This window comes from Triturus cristatus, chromosome 6 (assembly GCF_964204655.1).
Source record: "Triturus cristatus chromosome 6, aTriCri1.1, whole genome shotgun sequence".
NCBI lineage: Eukaryota > Metazoa > Chordata > Amphibia > Caudata > Salamandridae > Triturus > Triturus cristatus.
In genome coordinates this window covers 1,406,582,790-1,406,603,350 of record NC_140589.1, presented here as the reverse complement: position 1 = coordinate 1,406,603,350, position 20,561 = coordinate 1,406,582,790, and positions in this window count along the sequence as shown.

Here is a 20,561-nt window from a genome sequence, read left to right as displayed (position 1 = left end):
GAAAAAAAAATATTTGTAATATATGTATAGCTAAAAATGTATGGAAGAAGACATGGGCAAATAAGTGTCTAAATACAGTATTAGCATCAGCAGAGGATTGCGGTTGCGTGAGTTATAGTTGCCAGCACTAACTATAACGGGGCAATTTCACTGGTTTTTTATCAGTAAAATTTCCGCTAACTATAACATGTGTGAAACCTATGGTTTTTTCAGTGAATATATATATATCCACAACAAACGAAGCGCCACAACCCGGTTTCTGGAAAAGAGGCTTTATTTCTATTGGCGCAGGGAACAGCATGTCTGAGGCACCTGACGCGTTTCAGCTAATTGCCTTTCTCAAAGGTGTTGCCCCATCAGTGCAGTGTCCCAGGTGTAACTAGTCTCAAGATCACATGTCCCACACCTACTGCACTACATTTCCCATAATTCTTCTGGGATGGTGGCGTAATGTTAATAAAATCAAAGTGATGTTTTTACCGCCTTGTTGTGGACATTGTTGACGGGAAGTGCTGTCTCCCGTTGTAGTCACGACCGCCCTGCAGGGTTGGGGTCCCCGACGGCAGCCTTTTTTGTGTGAATTTTGATGGGGGACATGACCCGCTTGCCTGCCTGCAAGCCTAAGGATTTCCGGCGATTCTGCAGTTGAAGACGAGAAAGGGAGCTGAGGAAGGCAGACGCCTATCCTTGGCAGGTTCTGGACACAGCGATTATGGACATTATGAAGGAAACAGCAGGTCGATTTATCTTGTGCACCAGTCTTCTCCCACCTGCTACACTTACCTACAACATCATGTCGGGACTGGCAAGGCGGTAAAAACATCACTTTGATTTCATTAACATTACACCACCATCCCAGATGAATTATGGGAAATGTAGTGCAGTAGGTGTGGGACATGTGATCTTGAGACTAGTTACACCTGGGACACTGCACTGATGGGGCAACACCTTTGAGAAAGGCAATTGGCTGAAACGCGTCAGGTGCCTCAGACATGCTGTTCCCTGCGCCAATAGAAATAAAGCCTCTTTTCCAGAAACCGGGTTGTGGCGCTTCGTTTGTTGTGGACATTGTTGACGGGAAGTGCTGTCTCCCGTTGTAGTCACGACCGCCCTGCAGTGTTGGGGGTCCCCAACGACAGCCTTTTTTGTGTGAATTTTGATGGAGGACATGACCCTCTCGCCTGCCTGCAAGCCTAAGGATTTCCGGCGATTCTGCAGTTGAAGACGAGAAAGGGAGCTGAGGAAGGCAGATGCCTATCCTTGGCAGGTTCTGGACACAGCGCTTATGGACATTATGAAGGAAACAGCAGGTCGATTTATCTTGTGCACCAGTCTTCTCCCACCTGCTACACTTACCTACAACATCATGTCGGGCCTGGCAAGGCGGTAAAAACATCACTTTGATTTCATTAACATTACGCCACCATCCCAGATGAATTATGGGAAATGTAGTGAAGTAGGTGTGGGACATGTGATCTTGAGACTAGTTACACCTGGGACACTGCACTGATGGGGCAACACCTTTGAGAAAGGCAATTGGCTGAAACGCGTCAGGTGCCTCAGACATGCTGTTCCCTGCGCCAATAGAAATAAAGCCTCTTTTCCAGAAACCGGGTTGTGGCGCTTCGTTTGTTGTGGACATTGTTGACGGGAAGTGCTGTCTCCCGTTGTAGTCACGACCGCCCTGCAGGGTTGGGGGTCCCCGACGACAGCCTTTTTTGTGTGAATGTTGATGGGGGACATGACTTGCTCGCCTGCCTGCAAGCCTAAGGATTTCCGGCGATTCTGCAGTTGAAGACGAGAAAGGGAGCCGAGGAAGGCAGACGCCTATCCTTGGCAGGTTCTGGACACAGGGCTTATGGACATTATGAAGGAAACAGCAGGTCGATTTATCTTGTGCACCAGTCTTCTCCCACCTGCTACACTTACCTCCAACATCATGTCGGGACTGGCAAGGCGGTAAAAACATCACTTTGATTTCATTAACATTACGCCACCATCCCAGATGAATTATGGGAAATGTAGTGCAGTAGGTGTGGGACATGTGATCTTGAGACTAGTTACACCTGGGACACTGCACTGATGGGGCGACACCTTTGAGAAAGGCAATTGGCTGAAACGCGTCAGGTGCCTCAGACATGCTGCTCCCTGCGCCAATAGAAATAAAGCCTCTTTTCCAGAAACCGGGTTGTGGCGCTTCGTTTGTTGTGGACATTGTTGACGGGAAGTGCTGTCTCCCGTTGTAGTCACGACCGCCCTGCAGGGTTGGCGGTCCCCGACGGCAGCCTTTTTTGTGTGAATATATATATATATATATATATATATATATATTCACTGAAAAAAACATGGATTTCACACACGTTATAGTTAGAAATTAGCATTTAAAAAACCTTGCAAATTCACTGAAAAAACCATAGGTTTCACACATGTTATAGTTAGGGATTAGCATTTAAAAAACCTTGCAAATTCACTGAAAAAACCATAGGTTTCACACATGTTATAGTTAGGAATTAGCTTTTAAAAAACCTTGCAAATTCAGTGAAAAAACCATAGGTTTCACACACATTATAGTTAGCTGGACATTTTACTCGTAAAAAACCAATGAAATTTTCCCGTTATAGTTAGTTAAGCTAACTATAACTCGCGCGCCTGCAATGCACTGCTGATGACGTCACATATTACATCACTCATGACATGGTCAGTGACATCACTCATGACATCACTGATGACATCTCAAATGACATCACTGATGACATCACTGATAACATCATCCAGTGAATGTGTGTTTTTCTGAAAATTAAATATGTTTTATATATGTATATCTCAAGGTCGATGGAAGAATAAATGGGTATATAAGTGTCTAAATGGATGATTTGTTTTTTAAAAATTGATTGTGTAACTGACTGATTAAGTGTATCTTAGTGAATACATGGCTTAGTGAGTAATGTTTAAATATGTAAATATCTGTATCAGTCTCTCACTTTGTGTATAAGTGGCTGCATGGGTTGGTGAGTAGCTACATGAGTGTCTATATAGGTTATTAGTTGGTTTTTTGAGTATCAGTGTCTATATGGTTCGGTGGGACGTATTACGTAGTGCGTAGGTGCATGAATGAGTGACTCACTGTTTGTATGTGTTGAAGACAGCATATGTGCAGGACTGTATGGGTGGATGAGTGTGTGTATGGGTGTGTTAGTGAGTGAATGGCTGTCTCAATAGTGTCTTTATGAGTAACTACATATGTTTTAAACTAGTATATGTGACTATTGGTGTATATAAGTGAGTATATGTGAGAGTGAGAGATTGAAAGAGTTCCTGTATGAATAAGTATGTGTTTCTATAAGTGATTGTTTAAAAAACTAAGTATGTGTAAGTTTCTGTAGAAGTAAGTGTGGTGGTGTGTGTATAACTGTATATGCAAGTAAATGTATGTTTCTTTCTTTTTTTCATGAGTGACTATGTGTGTCAGTAACTCTGTGGATGAGTGGCATTGTGTAACAGGATGTATTGGTGTATGTGTACATATGATGTGTGAGTACACGAATGAGTGACTGTACAGGACTGTTGGTGAATGAGTGGATGTTTATGTGGTTCTTAGAATTATTGAAGAGGTTGTTGTAATTGGTATTGGTATGTCCATTTTTTTGAAAATTTCAGTCTCTCTTTTTGAATGTGTGTATCAAAGGTTATATTAGGGTGAGAGGAGATCTGCCACTCCATCACATGGATGATGTCATCAGTGATGTCATCAGTGATGTCATTTGAGATGTCATGAGTGATGTCATGAGTGATGTCACTGACCATGTCATGAGTGATGTAATATGTGACGTCATCAGCAGTGCATTGCGGGCGCGCGAGTTATAGTTAGCTTAACTAACTATAACGGGAAAATTTCATTGGTTTTTTACGAGTGAAATGTCCAGCTAACTATAACGTGTGTGAAACCTATGGTTTTTTCACTGAATTTGCAAGGTTTTTTAAAAGCTAATTCCTAACTATAACATGTGTGAAACCTATGGTTTTTTCAGTGAATTTGCAAGGTTTTTTAAATGCTAATCCCTAACTATAACATGTGTGAAACCTATGGTTTTTTCAGTGAATTCGCAAGGTTTTTTAAATGCTAATTTCTAACTATAACGTGTGTGAAACCCATGGTTTTTTCAGTGAATTTGTATGGTTTTTTAAATGCTAATTCTTACCTATAACATATGTGATTCCCATATTTTTTTTTTTGATTTTGTATGATTTTTTTATTATAAATTCTTATCTTAAATGTGTTTTTTTTTTTAAAAAAAACACGTTTTTTTTAAACTTTTTATTCTCTTAAAACACTTTTTTTTTAATAAAAAATATGCAATATATCAAGTTTTCTCTTTTTTTTTACCAAACAGGTAAGATATATTAGTATAACATAGACATTTTTTTTTTTTGTTTTTATTTTTTTTTTTTAGTGCGCGTACGGTAAGCGTACGGTAAGCTTACGGTTTACGCAATGTTTGTAATTTATCTACTCTGTTTGCGTATAGTTACGCAAATTGCGTAGCCGCGCGTACTGTGCGTGGGGCGCGTAGGCGTGTACGCTACACGCGCACGTTACGCGGAAGTGTTGTAGAGTGACTGTTTTGCGCATGCGCGCGAGCGCGTGTCTTTTTTACGCGCATGCGCACTTTTACCGTAAGCGCACCGTAAGCGTAACGTAAGCGTAACGTACGCGCACGGTGGGTCATGTGATCATGAAACACAACTTTTGATTGGTTGAAACTACTTTCAGTTCTAGAACTCTCCTACACCACACCCATTCCCCTCATTTCTGCTTGTGATCCCTTAGGAGAAGGAGCTGAGTTGTCTTTGGGATACGATGGCAGACCAGCACTCTTCTGCTGAGAGTGAGGCTAGCAGCACCACCATCAGGCAGAGAAGGAGGAAACAGAAGGGCTCTTTCATATGGGAGTATTTCACTTTTCCAGAGGGTGAGAAAAAAGTCAATGCTGCACTGGTGACTTGCAAGCTGTGCCAGCGTGTACTTTCGCGAGGTAATCCCAACAAGAAGTATTCCTTTGGGAATCACACTATGTTGAGACACCTTGAGGATGTGCATCCTAGGACACATGCACGACATACTAGGGGCAACCCTTCAGTAAGTCGAGCGAGCACATCCACAGCAGCTCAGCCGAGTCCTTCTTCGGAAGCTCAGCAGAGCCCTTCATCTGTGGGGGCACAATCACCTTTTTCTGAACCTCTGGAAATGAACCCGCGGTTTGGTAGGGTTACTATGCGGTGTTCATTTTGCCATGATCTAATTGTTCACAGGGAGACCAGTGTTTCCCTCATTAACAACAGAATAGATCAGAATAGATCAGCACAAATGTCCAACCAGCTAATGTTCCCATACTTCCTTTCCTCTGTCCCTGCATGAACACAACGGCTCTTTTAAGAGCCAACCTTACCTCTCAACTTTTTTTTATTTTTTCTTTAAAACTTTTTTTTTTTTTTTACCGTACGCGTACGGTAAGCGTATATTTTTTTTTTTTTTTAAAACACTAAAAATCAATTACCACATCTCAAGATCCTTGAGGAATTAATAACTAAATACTAAAAATCGTTTTGAGATAAATTTCTCAGTTACCTGTCCCACCCAACAATTTAATTTTTAATTAAAATGTAATTGAAATTACTTGAAAAAATGGTTGGGTTTTTTTGAAAATTTTCTTTCACAATCTGAAAAAAAAGAAAAAAGTATTAATATTTAATAAATCAATATATTACACAGAGTCATGTTTTCACATTAGTCACAAAACGAAATTTCTTTGCCAATTTGAAAGCACACTTACTACTCTTTTTTTTGGCAAGTGATAAACACTTTTACAGACTGACACATTTTGAATCCACTTTTCAGATTCTTAAAAAAGCACATGTCCAAACTGCTTTTTCAGACCAGCACCATGTGTAACCTGGGTGACTGACTACACTCCAGCAAGGGCAACCAGCCTTAGTGATGCTGAATGTATTTGTATTACTGACTGAAACCTCAAACCCCACTCGGTTGTGAATACTGTGCATGATTCCACAGGATAAGCAGCTGGGTGTGTGCTAAGAGTCTGCTTCTGCACAAAAAAATGGCTCCCCCTTTCCATCTAATGCAACTGTGAAATCACCAGAGCAATACCCAATAAATCTCTGCCTGTAATTCCTCTTTGCACACAGAGTCATGTTTTCATATTAGTCAGAAAACGAAATTTCTTTCCAATTTGAAAGCACACTTACTACTCTTTTTTTTGGCAAGTGATAAGTACTTTTACAGACTGACACATTTTGAATCCACTTTTCAGATTCTTAAAAAAGCACATGTCCAAACTGCTTTTTCAGACCAGCACCATGTGTAACCTGGGTGACTCACTACACTCCAGCAAGGGCAACCAGCCTTAGTGATGCTGAATGTATTTGCATTACTGACTGAATCCTCAAACCCCACTCGGTTGTGAATACTGTGCATGATTCCACAGGATAAGCAGCTGGGTGTGTGCTAAGAGTCTGCTTCTACACAAAAAAAATGGCTCCCCCTTTCCATCTAATGCAAATGTGAAATCTCCAGAGCAATACGCAATACATCTCTGCCTGTAATTCCTATTTGCACACAGAGTCATGTTTTCACATTAGTCACAAAACGAAATTTCTTTGCCAATTTGAAAGCACACTTACTTCTCTTTTTTTTGGCAAGTGATAAACACTTTTACAGACTGATAAATTTTGAATCCACTTTTCAGCTTCTGAAAACAGCACATGTCCAAACTGCTTTTTCAGACCAGCACCATGTGTAACCTGGGTGACTGACTACACTCCAGCAAGGGCAACCAGCCTTAGTGATGCTGAATGTATTTGCATTACTGACTGAAACCTCAAACCCCACTCGGTTGTGAATACTGTGCATGATTCCACAGGATAAGCAGCTGGGAGTGTGCTAAGAGTCTGCTTCTGCACAAAAAAAATGGCTCCCCCTTTCCATCTAATGCAACTGTGAAATCACCAGAGCAATACGCAATAAATCTCTGCCTGTAATTCCTCTTTGCACACAGAGTCATGTTTTCATATTAGTCAGAAAACAAAAATTCCTTTGCCAATTTGAAAGCACACTTACTACTCTTTTTTTTGGCAAGTGATAAGTACTTTTACAGACTGACACATTTTGAATCCACTTTTCAGATTCTTAAAAAAGCACATGTCCAAACTGCTTTTTCAGACCAGCACCATGTGTAACCTGGGTGACTCACTACACTCCAGCAAGGGCAACCAGCCTTAGTGATGCTGAATGTATTTGCATTACTGACTGAAACCTCAAACCCCACTCGGTTGTGAATACTGTGCATGATTCCACAGGATAAGCAGCTGGGTGTGTGCTAAGAGTCTGCTTCTGTACAAAAAAATGGCTCCCCCTTTCCATCTAATGCAACTGTGAAATCACCAGAGCAATACGCAATAAATCTCTGCCTGTAATTCCTATTTGCACACAGAGTCATGTTTTCACATTAGTCACAAAACGAAATTTCTTTGCCAATTTGAAAGCACACTTACTACTCTTTTTTTTGGCAAGTGATAAACACTTTTACAGACTGACACATTTTGAATCCACTTTTTAGATTCTTAAAAAAGCACATGTCCAAACTGCTTTTTCAGACCAGCACCATGTGTAACCTGGGTGACTGACTACACTCCAGCAAGGGCAACCAGCTTTAGTGATGCTGAATGTATTTGCATTACTGACTGAAACCTCAAACCCCACTCGGTTGTGAATACTATGCATGATTCCAGAGGATAAGCAGCTGGGTGTGTGCTAAGAGTCTGCTTCTACACAAAAAAATGGCTCCCCCTTTCCATCTAATGCAAATGTGAAATCTCCAGAGCAATACGCAATAAATCTCTGCCTGTAATTCCTATTTGCACACAGAGTCATGTTTTCACATTAGTCACAAAACGAAATTTCTTAGCCAATTTGAAAGCACACTTACTTTTCTTTTTTCTTTTTTGGCAAGTGATAAACACTTTTACAGACTGACACATTTTGAATCCACTTTTTAGATTCTTAAAAAAGCACATGACCAAACTGCTTTTTCAGACCAGCACCATGTGTAACCTGGGTGACTGACTACACTCCAGCAAGGGCAACCAGCCTTACTGATGCTGAATGTATTTGCATTACTGACTGAAACCTCAAACCCCACTCGGTTGTGAATACTGTGCATGATTCCACAGTGTGCTAAGAGTCTGCTTCTACACAAAAAAATGGCTCACCCTTTCCATCTAATGCAACTGTGAAATCACCAGAGCAATACGCAATAAACCTCTGCCTGTAATTCCTCTTTGCACACAGAGTCATGTTTTCACATTAGTCACAAAACGAAATTTCTTTGCCAATTTGAAAGCACACTTACTTTTCTTTTATTTGGCAAGTGATAAACACTTTTACAGACTGACACATCTTGAATCCACTTTTCAGATTCTGAAAACAGCACATGTCCAAACTGCTCTTTCAAACCAGCACCATTTGTAACCTGGGTGACTGACTACACTCCAGCAAGGGCAACCAGCCTTAGTGATGCTAAATGTATTTGCATTACTGACTGAAACCTCAAACCCCACTCGGTTGTGAATACTGTGCGTGATTCCAGAGGATAAGCAGCTGGGTGTGTGCTAAGAGTCTGCTTCTACACAAAAAAAATGGCTCCCCCTTTCCATCTAATGCAACTGTGAAATCACCAGAGCAATACGCAATAAATCTCTGCCTGTAATTCCTCTTTGCACACAGAGTCATGTTTTCATATTAGTCACAAAACGAAATTTCTTTGCCAATTTGAAAGCACACTTACTAGTCTTTTTTTTGGCAAGTGATAAACACTTTTACAGACTGACACATTTTGAATCCACTTTTTAGATTCTTAAAAAAGCACATGTCCAAACTGCTTTTTCAGACCAGCACCATGTGTAACCTGGGTGACTGACTACACTCCAGCAAGGGCAACCAGCCTTACTGATGCTGAATGTATTTGCATTACTGACTGAAACCTCAAACCCCACTCGGTTGTGAATACTGTGCATGATTCCACAGGATAAGCAGCTGGGTGTGTGCTAAGAGTCTGCTTCTACACAAAAAAAATGGCTCACCCTTTCCATCTAATGCAACTGTGAAATCACCAGAGCAATACGCAATAAATCTCTGCCTGTAATTCCTCTTTGCACACAGAGTCATGTTTTCACATTAGTCACAAAACGAAATTTCTTTGCCAATTTGAAAGCACACTTACTTTTCTTTTTTTTGGCAAGTGATAAACACTTTTACAGACTGACACATCTTGAATCCACTTTTCAGATTCTGAAAACAGCACATGTCCAAACTGCTTTTTCAAACCAGCACCATGTGTAACCTGGGTGACTGCCTACACTCCAGCAAGGGCAACCAGCCTTACTGATGCTGTATGTATTTGCATTACTGAGTGCAACCTCAAACCCTTAAAGTATTCCTTATTTTTACCAGTACACCTTAATTTATCGTGAAAACATAGTCCATATTATTTTACATGTTCCTCACATTTAAATTTCTCCCAAAACAGAAAATGATAAACACAACTTCAACAAAAGGAATTCCATTTCTATTATTCATTTCTTAATTTACCATATACATCCCCTCTCAAACTCTAAACTCACCTTTAAAATTAGTTAGTTGTGAAAGAAATGTGGCACTCAAACAGCAGATTATCAGAGCCAGGATCTCTGTTCTTTACACCTCTCTCCTCTCAGCAGAACCAGATAATGGCAAACTTTCCCTCTCTTTTTTCACACATATACATGTTAATTTCAAATCTCAGTGCTTCCCCCTTTTTTTCAAATGTAATCACACATTTCTATTGGTTGAAAACCAACCCTTTTCCAAAAGTACCCTTCCCCCAACTTGACTTCTGCCTAGTACCCTTCCCCCAACTTGACTTCTGCCTGCTACCATAGCAACAGCTCATGGAACACTGCTGTGTGGAGTTAGGTCAGAAGTTCACCAAACAATGTTTCAATTCCACAGAGCAAGAGTGCTTGACTTTTCAAACCTAACAGCAAATCCATAGTACTGTTCTTTGGTAACACATTTTTCTGTACCAATACAAAACATGCTTCTATTAATTTACACATACAGCCTAGTTTTTATTCTAGAATGGTATGAAACAGCCAATCAGTTCTTTTTTTTTATAAAAAAAATATGTATGCCTCCATTTCCAAACTGTCTTTCATTTCTTTTTACCATTCTACTGAATTTCACCTCCTGAGTGCATCCAGTTCTCCTTTGAAGATGTTCACAGTGTGGATTGTAGGGCACAGCTATGTCTTCTGGAGTGAAAAGTATGCAGAGAAAACAGATATGGTGAGAGACCTTGCTTTGCCAAATGTAGACATTAAATGGATTGGTCAGAGAGGGTTAAAGTGGCACCAATTGATGCCATTGGTGAAATCCTTCATGCAAATCCAACACCCTGACCTCATAATAGTGCACTGTGGTGGCAATGACCTAGGCACTTTGACTGGGGTAGGTCTGGAAATGCTTATGAAGGACACTTTTGCACAACTGTTTTCACTTTTCCCTAAAACTGCCTTTGTCTTTTCTAACATATGCCAAAGGCAAAAATGGAACTGGTCCAATCATTTTTGTCCGCAGATTGACAAAGCAAGAAAGCACGTCAACAAATCTGTTTCTGCTTTCCTCAGAGACTATGGTATGGGTTCCATTTACCACAACAACTTGCGTTACGACATGCAAGACATTTATAGAGGAGATGGTGTGCACTTCAATGATGAAGGGAACAGAGTCTTCCTCTTGAACCTTAGACTCTGCATCGGTACTTACTTGTAGGTACCACTAAAAAATCAAATCACTTCATAAACACAACGGCTCTTTTTAGAGCCCCCTAATATCTAAACTCTTAAATCTGAATTTCATTTCTTTTTTTTTCTTTTTTTTTCTACCGTACGCGTACGTTGAGCTTACCGTACGCGTACCCCGCGATTTTTTAAAAAATCAATAAATGTTTTCTTTGTACTTTTCTGTCCTTCTTTGACCCCTTTACAAATGTTAGGGGGTCTGTAACTCTCTCCCTTGCCCCCTTTTCAAGATATCACCCTTTTTTTCTGAGTGAAACACACGAAATGGCGGCCGCCGCTTCCTGGTTTCGACCGATTCGAATGTTTACTAAGATCTAACAGCCAATCAGAATCGCGCTCGCGCACGCCACCGTACGCGTACCGTAAGCGCACCGTAAGCGCACCGTAAGCTGGCTCAGATATATATATTGATTTAAAGGCTATTTTCTCTGAATCTACTGAACAGATTTACACCAAACCTACAAAAGGCACTTCCTTGACCTGAGGACTGGATGTATGACGTTACAACGCACACTTTTACAACGCATGCACTTACAACGCATTTTTTACAACGCATAATCCATTACAACGCATGACATTACAACGCATGACACTACAACGCATTTTTAAAAAATACCTTTACAACGCATTTCCATTACAACGCATACTACCTTTACAACGCATACCATTACAACGCATAATATTAAATTACATTTAAGGTAAGTATTAGATAGTATAGGGGTAAAAGTTACTTTACTAACTCCAGGGGGTGCAACAGTAGGGTAAGTGTTGGATAGTATAGGGGTAAAAATTACTATTCTAACTCCAGGGGGTGCAACAGTGGGGTAAGTGTTGGATAGTATAGGGGTAAAAATTACTATTCTAACTCCAGGGGGTGCAACAGTAGGGTAAGTGTTGGATAGTATAGGGGTAAAAATTACTATTCTAACTCCAGGGGGTGCAACAGTAGGGTAAGTGTTGGATAGTATAGGGGTAAAAATTACTATTCTAACTCCAGGGGGTGCAACAGTAGGGTAAGTGTTGGATAGTATAGGGGTAAAAATTACTATTCTAACTCCAGGGGGTGCAACAGTAGGGTAAGTGTTGGATAGTATAGGGGTAAAAATTACTATTGTAACTCCAGGGGGTGCAACAGTAGGGTAAGTGTTGGATAGAATAGGGGTAAAAATTACTATTCTAACTCCAGGGGGTGCAACAGTAGGGTAAGTGTTGGATAGTATAGGGGTAAAAATTACTATTCTAACTCCAGGGGGTGCAACAGTAGGGTAAGTGTTGGATAGTATAGGGGTAAAAATTACTATTCTAACTCCAGGGGGTGCAACAGTAGGGTAAGTGTTGGATAGTATAGGGGTAAAAATTACTATTCTAACTCCAGGGGGTGCATCAGTAGGGTAAGTGTTGGATAGTATAGGGGTAAAAATTACTATTCTAACTCCAGGGGGTGCATCAGTAGGGTAAGTGTTGGATAGTATAGGGGTAAAAATTACTATTCTAACTCCAGGGGGTGCATCAGTAGGGTAAGTGTTGGATAGTATAGGGGTAAAAATTACTATTCAAACTCCAGGGGGTGCAACAGTAGGGTAAGTGTTGGATAGTGTAGTGTAATAATATGCGTTGTAATGGTATGCGTTGTAATGGTAGTATGCGTTGTAATGGAATGCGTTGTAAAGGTAGTTTTTAAAAATGCGTTGTAGTGTCATGCGTTGTAATGTCATGCGTTGTAATGGATTATGCGTTGTAAAAAATGTGTTGTAAAGGTAGTGCGTTGTAAAAGTTGCGTTGTAAAGGTTGTTCCCCCTGAGGACTACCTCTCTGCCAAATTTCAAGTAATTCTGTTCAGCCGTTCGGGCTGTAGCTGTGTCTAAAGGTCCTATGGAAAAATGCATGGGAAAAACGCGTTTTGGGACCCCCCTTTTATCTCAGCCCCCGCTTGACAAATCCCCCCGAGACTTTCAGGGTAGGAGCGGAGCGTAGCACCCCACCTATTTTGAAAATTTCGCGAGGATTCGTCGACCGGCACCAAAGTTATTCAAAATAGAATGTTGCGGTTTTCCTATGGAAACAGGGTCCTAACTATAACTACCTACTGGCGACCGCCAGTAGGTATTATATATATATATATATATATATATATATATATATATATATATATATATGCACCAAAAGTTCCCACGTTACTGGAGCCCAAGATCCTACAGAGCGGCCTCACAAAGAATGGACACGGGGCAGCCCATCAATACATCACTGTCACACAAAAGTAGTGAGGCCCTTTGCTGCAAATGCCGTTATTTCTCAGGTACAGCAGCGCCTTTTTGCATCTTCTATCCCATCTTCTAACGTTTCGGCTAACTGCCTTGCTCACAGAAGGAAGTGAATAACCTGCAGGTGTGCTAAGGCGCGCTTTTTCAAAGAAGAAACACGTGACTGAATTTAAGCTACTACAAGCCTCATAGTGCATTATGTTAATGTTTCACAGTTCAAACTGGAAGTCCTCCGATAATTTTTACCTTGGTGGTACTTTTCTTTTAAACACAAGCACTGATCTTGATATGGGAAATACTGAAGTCAGTCAGGTGAGTAGAAACAGTGTTTGAATGCTGATAAAAATACGAACTTGAAAATCAAACACCACTCGCAGCATGATCATGGCAGGAAATAATCCTGACTGAATCTCTTCCTGGCGCCATCCTTTTTGCACCATTGGCTATATATATCCAACAGTTTTTGCCCAGAAAGATTTCGCCACACACAAAGAAGTTTCCTCCCTCTAACTTTATTGCAGGGAACAGCGCATTGCAACACCTTCCCTCCAACAAATCAAATGCCATACGCGTTTCGAATATTCATTCTTGATCACTGGCAATACAAAAACACTAAACAGCTCACTGGAACTTAAATAGTCCATCAAGTCCCGCCCCAGTGGGCGTGAGCTACTTCCTCTTGGTACTCGGAGTTCCCATAATAAAACCACAGTGGGCGCTTAAGTGTTTTATAAAAATAAAGTTCTCTTATCCCAAGTTGGTTGTGAAAGTGGAGAATACAGTGCGCTGCTAATACCTTGACCAGCAATTGGGGACTTTTCGTCCTCTCACCACCGGAAATCCAGTGCCGCAGGTCCGCTTTCAAGCAGCGGGGCGAAATCGTGGTTAAGGCTTCCTGCTACAAATCCAACAGTTTTTGCCCACAAAGATTTCGCCACACACGAAAAAGTTACCTCCGTCTATCTTTATTGCAGGTAACAGCGCATTGCAACTCCTTCCCTCCAACACATCAAATGACATACGCGTTTCAAATATTCATTCTTGATCACTTGCAATACAAAAACACTAAACAGCTAACAGGAACTTAAATAGTCCATCAAGTCCCGCCCCAGTGGGCATGAGCTACTGCCTCTTGGTACTCGGAGTTCCCATAATAAAACCACAGTGGGTGCTTAAGTGTTTTATCAAAATTAAGTTCTCTTATCCCAAGTGGGTTGTGGAAGTGGAGAATACAGTGCACTGCTAATACCTTGACCAGCAATTGGGGACTTCTCGTCCTCTTGCCACCGCAAATCCAGTGCCGCAGGTCCGCTTTCAAGCAGCGGGGCGAAATCGCCGTTAAGGCATCCCGCTACAAATCCAAGAGTTTTTCCCCAATAAGATTTCGCCACACACGAAGAAGTTTCCTCCCTCTATCTTTATTGCAGGTAACAGCACAGTGCAACTCCTTCCCTCTAACAAATCAAATGCCATACGCATTTCGAATATCCATTCTTGATCACTGGCAATACAAAAACACTAAACAGCTTACGGGAATTTAAATAGTGCATCAAGTCAAACCCTGGGCGTTGAACTACGCTCCGTTCGCGGAGCTTGCGAAGTTTAGGCAACATCGCGATTCGCATAGAGCACGAAGTTGCAGATTGGTACGCAATCTAGCACGTAGCGTAGTGGTTTTGCTTCCTCGCGCGCTCAAAATTCATTCTCGCACTCGCGATAATGTCTTACCGTGATTCTGCATTCGCCAACTTGCTTTTCTGTCCGTTCGTGTGCGCCACAAGATTTGTAATATGGCTGCCCAAGCCCGCAAGAGTGTGCGAACCCGAACATGCAAAAACTACAATCTTGGGAAGAATATCTCTCGAGCTTCATAAAACCTTCTCTAAAATGATCATTTTGCTCAGAAAAATTCCTCAGATTGTGATTTTGCTGTAGTCTTTTGTGTAAGGAGTCCTTTAATTTTTTTTACTTTTTATTCAAGAGGAAGGAAGTGCCCCTGAGTCTCCAACTTCCTGTTCCTGTCCAGCAGGCTCCTCCCAGTGCTTTGTCCATGTGCTGTTCACTTTCATTTGGATTTGGAGCTGGAAGGATCACTTTTTGTGTCTGTCTGCTGCATCATACCATTGGATTGGATTTATTTGAGGACTTTTTGATTTGAAATTTAGTTTACTACAAGTAAGTTGGAGAATTGGTGTGTTTGTTTCATTGGGCTTGTTTGTACTTACATTTTTCTGTGATTTTCAATTTTTAAAAAAAATTATTGTTGCGGGTGGTCTGTACTTTCAATAGGGGCCTAGTTGTTTTTCTCTGCAATTTCAGCCAGTTGGGTACCCATGGGTCCATGTTTCGTGGTGTCTGTTGAATTTCAACATCATGTAGGGCATGGATGGCATAGGATTGAAATGCTAAATGTGGCTGTGGTGTATTTCACTGTTTGTGTGTGTGAAATACCTTTGTTGGATGTGTGTGCTTGACGTGTAACTTCTTTCCAATCCTTTCGTAGCCCTGTTGATTTTCATTTTTGTATTAAAGCTGTGTTGTTTAGCAGGCTTCCTTTGTCCATTCATATATAGGCCTGCTTCAGTTCATTGTTTTCTATGGCCTGTTGTGACTGTGAGTGGGCATGTGGCTTGTGGCAATTTTGTGGTGGTAGTTTAGTGGTGTGTGCTTCTTTTTCCATAAAGGCCTGCATTTCTTTTCTTTGTTCCCCTTGGCTTATGTTTGTTGTTGTTGTGTCCTGGCCATGTGTGTGGTGGCCATTTTGTGAAGGCAGGCATTGTGCTTTTGCCATAGGCTTACATTGTCTGTCTTCCATTTCTTGTTGTTGTGGGTGTGTAGCGGCCATTTTGTGGAGCCATCCAAGCAGTGTGCTTGCTTTTGCCATTCTGTTCCAATCTTGTGGCCTAGTCTGCCAGTAGGCCCAGAGGTAGTCATCCTCAAATCTTTGGTGCATTATTTAAATTTACAGTTTGTGTTGTCTGTTGAATTTTTTTTTACACCATGGATGGCTTTGGATTGAATTGTAAAAGGTGTTTTTTGGGGTGGAATAGCAGTTTTTGGGTGTGTGTTAAATAAATAGGGCTTTTCAGCCAGTAGGTAACCCTAGGGATTCATCTAGCGTACTTTCAGTAACTCTGCACAGCGCGACAACGCGGACTTACAGTTTTTGACATTTTCGCACTCTCAATATGCGTGTTCGTGCACGCGATAAAGCCTTTTTGTACAGTTTGCGATCCCGAACACGCAGCATTTGCAATCTGGCAAACAATATCTCGAGAGCAACATAAATCCTTCTCGAAAACGCTGATTTTGTGCATTTTGCTAAAAAAACTCCTCAGGTTGTCATTCTGCTGTAGTTTTGGAGCACGGAGTCACTTTTATTTTTTTAAAAATATTTTTAGGAGAGGAAGTAAGTCCCACAGAGACTACAACTTCCTGTTTGTGTCCTTTGTAATCACTTTGTTGTTATTATTGTGGTGGGTGGCCTGAGCATGTGTGGCGGCCATTTTGTGGAGGCAGGCATTGTGCTTTTGCAATAGGCCTGCATTGTCTGTCTTGTATTCCTGACATTTTCTTGTTTTTGTGAGTGGCCTGGCCATGTGGTGGCAGCCATTTTGTGGTACCAGCCACTGTGCTTTTTCCATAGGCCTCCAAGCTTGTGACCTAGTCGTACAGTAGGCCCAGGGGTACAACTCATCAATCATCACGGGTGCATGGAATTTAAACAACTGTTTCTGTGTTGTGAGTTAAATTTCATCATCATGTATGGCGTTGGATTGAATTGTAAAATGTGGGCTTTACTTTTTTTCGGGGGTACATTTCACTTTTTGGGTGTTGTAAATAAATGCCTTTAGTTTTTATGTGTATATGCTGCATCCATCCCATAAGATGCACACATTTTTATTTAGGGCAAACAGGCTACACTACATTTATGTTTTTGTTCTTTGCTATTCTTCTTCCTGAGTGTACACAGTAAAAGAACACCAGGAACCCTGGCCTTGTCAGTCTCATAAATGGCTATACTGTTGTTGTTCACTGACTTCATAAAATTTAATAATTGTGTCCACCCACCAGACACTAAGAAGTTATATATTATATTATTGATCTTTTGACTGATGTTCTTCTGGCTTTTTTGCTTTTAGGTGCACAAAAGACGGAGGAGGTGTGTCATCATCATCGACCGTTGTGGTGCCAGACCGACGTCCTGCTGCTGTACACGACGTGACGTGTGAGTGACCTGACCAGGCATCTCTGCAACTTGTGCAACTGAGTGCTGTTTTGACATCTGAAGAAGATGCCCCCAAAGAAAGCAGGTAGCAGGTCCTCCGGTACCAAAAAAGTTGCCATGGAGAAGAAGGAACAGAAGAAGAAGGAAGTGTCACTTAAGTCTGGCGTGCCTTCCAAAACCTTTTTTGGGACACCAAAAATGACGCCTGCAGCAGCGGTGTCGGGGGCCAAGCTGGGGGCAGCACCTCCACATCAGTGGGCCCGACCCACCAACCCAGGCCCAAGCAGATGAGTGTGGAAGAGGTAGCCAGCCTTATGGTGGAAAGCAGTGATGCTGAGCCTGAACTAAACTTATCGCTATCTCAAAGTAGTACACAATCAACGCAGGAGGGAACACAGCAGATAAGTGGTCAACAGCCGCAACCACCGCCCGCAATAGTAGCTGTAGTTCTTCCCGAAGTAGGGGCAGTTCAGTTCAAATTGAGCCTCATGCAGAGGAAGAAGAGGAAGCCACTCCTTCAGAAGTTCCATTGGCTTCCAAATCCCCAGCAAGGAAAAGGAGGGTTAGTACATCAAGTTCTTCACCAAGCCCCCCTTCTGATGATCTAGATGCCACTTGGAAGCCACAAACTGAGTCTGAGAGGGAAACACGTCACAAGAGCAGGCATGGGAAAAGGAAGGTTCCAGAAAGCCTTACACTTATGGAGGTTGATGTATAAGAGCAGGATGATGATGATGATGATGAGCCAGTCATCATGAACATCACTCCCGGGCCTGAGGAGATGGAGACCAACATTTTTACACTATCCAAAATGGCTGCGAGGGATGTAGCACGCATACCTCCAATACAGGTAACACCAACACGACCTCCAGCTTCCATATTTACATTAGCAAAGGTCAGGCAGCGTCCTATATCCAGCACAAGCACCACCTCAGCAGAAGTAGGTAGTGGTACTGCACAGAGTCAAATTCAACACACACCCTCCAGTTCATCCGGCATTGGAAGTGGCACCTCCAGCAGGAGACAAAAGTTAAGCTCCCCAGTGTGGGACTTCTTTACGTTTAGCGGAAAGGAGGAGAACATTGCTATATGCTCCATTTGTCATACCTCTGTTAGTCGTGGTAAGCTTGGTACAAACTATGGTACCGGAGGCCAAATGACCCATCTGAAAAAACACCACGCAATCCAGTGGGAGGAGTACCTTAGTCGCATAAAAACTGGAACCATTGCTGTTGGGCATAAACAAGTAGAAAATCCGCTCACGGTGGAACAGGAAGAAGAGGGAGACATTCTCTGTGGTAGGGGTACACAAAGTAGCCCTGTCCCCAGCACTGCAGTGGTAACTCATTGGCACAAGAGTAAGAGTCATCCTGAGACACCAAGGAGTACTGCTTGCCAAAAAAGTGCGACGTTGAGCACAGGAAGGAATACCATGCAGCCTACCATTCTTAGCATGTTTACTAAGCCGGAGGGGCAGTATGAACGCAACCACCCAATAGCACGTTTGTACAATACGAAGCTGGCTAAAATGTTAGCACTGGACCTTCTCCCTTTTTCTTTTGTTGAAGGGGTGGGATTTCTTGAATTTGTGACCACCATCTGCCCAAAATGGAAAGTTCCCAGCCGCTACTATTTCGCAAGAGTTGCTCTTTCAGCACTACATCACAACGTGCTGGAATTGCTTGGCAAAGCCTTAAAACAGAGTGCTGTTCAGAGTATACACCTGACAACAGACATGTGGACCAGTTGCCAAGCCACTAATTACATGTGCATCACTGCACACTGGGTCTCTTTTTCGGGTGTTAAAGATAAGATATCTGACGGTGTTGTTGACACCGCTGAGATTTTTAAAGACACTCACAAACATTCAACTGTAGCGATGTTTGCTATGGAGAAATCTCATACTGCTGCAAACATTTTGGATGAGTTTAACAGCAAGGTGTTTGAGTGGCTGCGACCAAGAAGGCTTACCATTGGTTTTGTTGCCACGGACAATGGCAGTAATGTAGTTAGGGCCATGAAAGATGGTGGCTATTTCAGGGTCCCATGTTTGGCACACTGCATTAACATTGTTGTTCAAGACTTTCTGAAAAATGAAAGCAAAGTCAGCAGCTTACTGACCACCTGCAGAAGAATATGCACACATTTCAACCATTCTTTTAAAGCCCGAAAGCAGCTGAGGGTCATTCAACGTGAGAATAAAATGCCAGTCAAGGCACTCATCCAGGAGGTGCCAACACGTTGGAACTCAACTTATTACATGCTTGAGCGTCTGTTTGAGCAGTACATACCATTCAATGCTTATGTCATGAAAAGGTCAGGAGATCCTACTGTGAAAGGCATGACTGTTGAGATGGCCCAATGGGGCCTCGTCAAATGCCTGACAGAGATGCTACTTCCTTTTGAGGTCTTCACACGTGAAGTGAGCAGGGAGGACTGTACTATGGGCAAAGCTATCCCATTGTTGTACATGCTAGAGCAAGAGGTGAAGGAGGTGTCAGAAATGTACGCAGGTGTGGATGACAAAGTAGACGCATATTATTTGGCGGACACCTTAGCCGCTCGCTTATTTGACAATACAAGGATTCAAAATAACATTGTGTCACATCGACATGACATTACTGCCTCAATTTTGGATCCACGTTACAAATTATTGCTGAGCAGTAATGAAGTAATTCCTTTTTCAGAAGTGGATGTTGCCAAGTACAAACTTTGATAGCTGAGGAAGCCACTGACTTTGAAAACGAACGGATCTTAATTAGAGGCCCGCCACCCCAGGGCAGAAAAAGTACTGCAGGGCACCCAGAGTCAAGTTCTACTTCAGAGGCCGAGAGCAGTGCGTTTGCCTCCCAGCAGTCAACAACACTGCCAGCAATAACATCAACAGCACCAACAGGATCATCAGCCACATTTAAAAAAACAGCAGGTGATTGGTTTCTACGGAAAGGGTTTTGTACGTCCATGACTGATGCAAAGGCAAAAGAGGCCAAGCAAATCGGAGCACCCCTGAACATTGAGCGGATGGTTCAGGCCTATCTAGATGACACAACAGAGGTCTTCATGGAGCAAAGCTCATTGGTGTATTGGTATGGGAAAAGAAGCCAATGGCCAGTGCTCAGCAGGCTGGTGATAGAGTATGTGGCTTGCCCTGTTGCAAG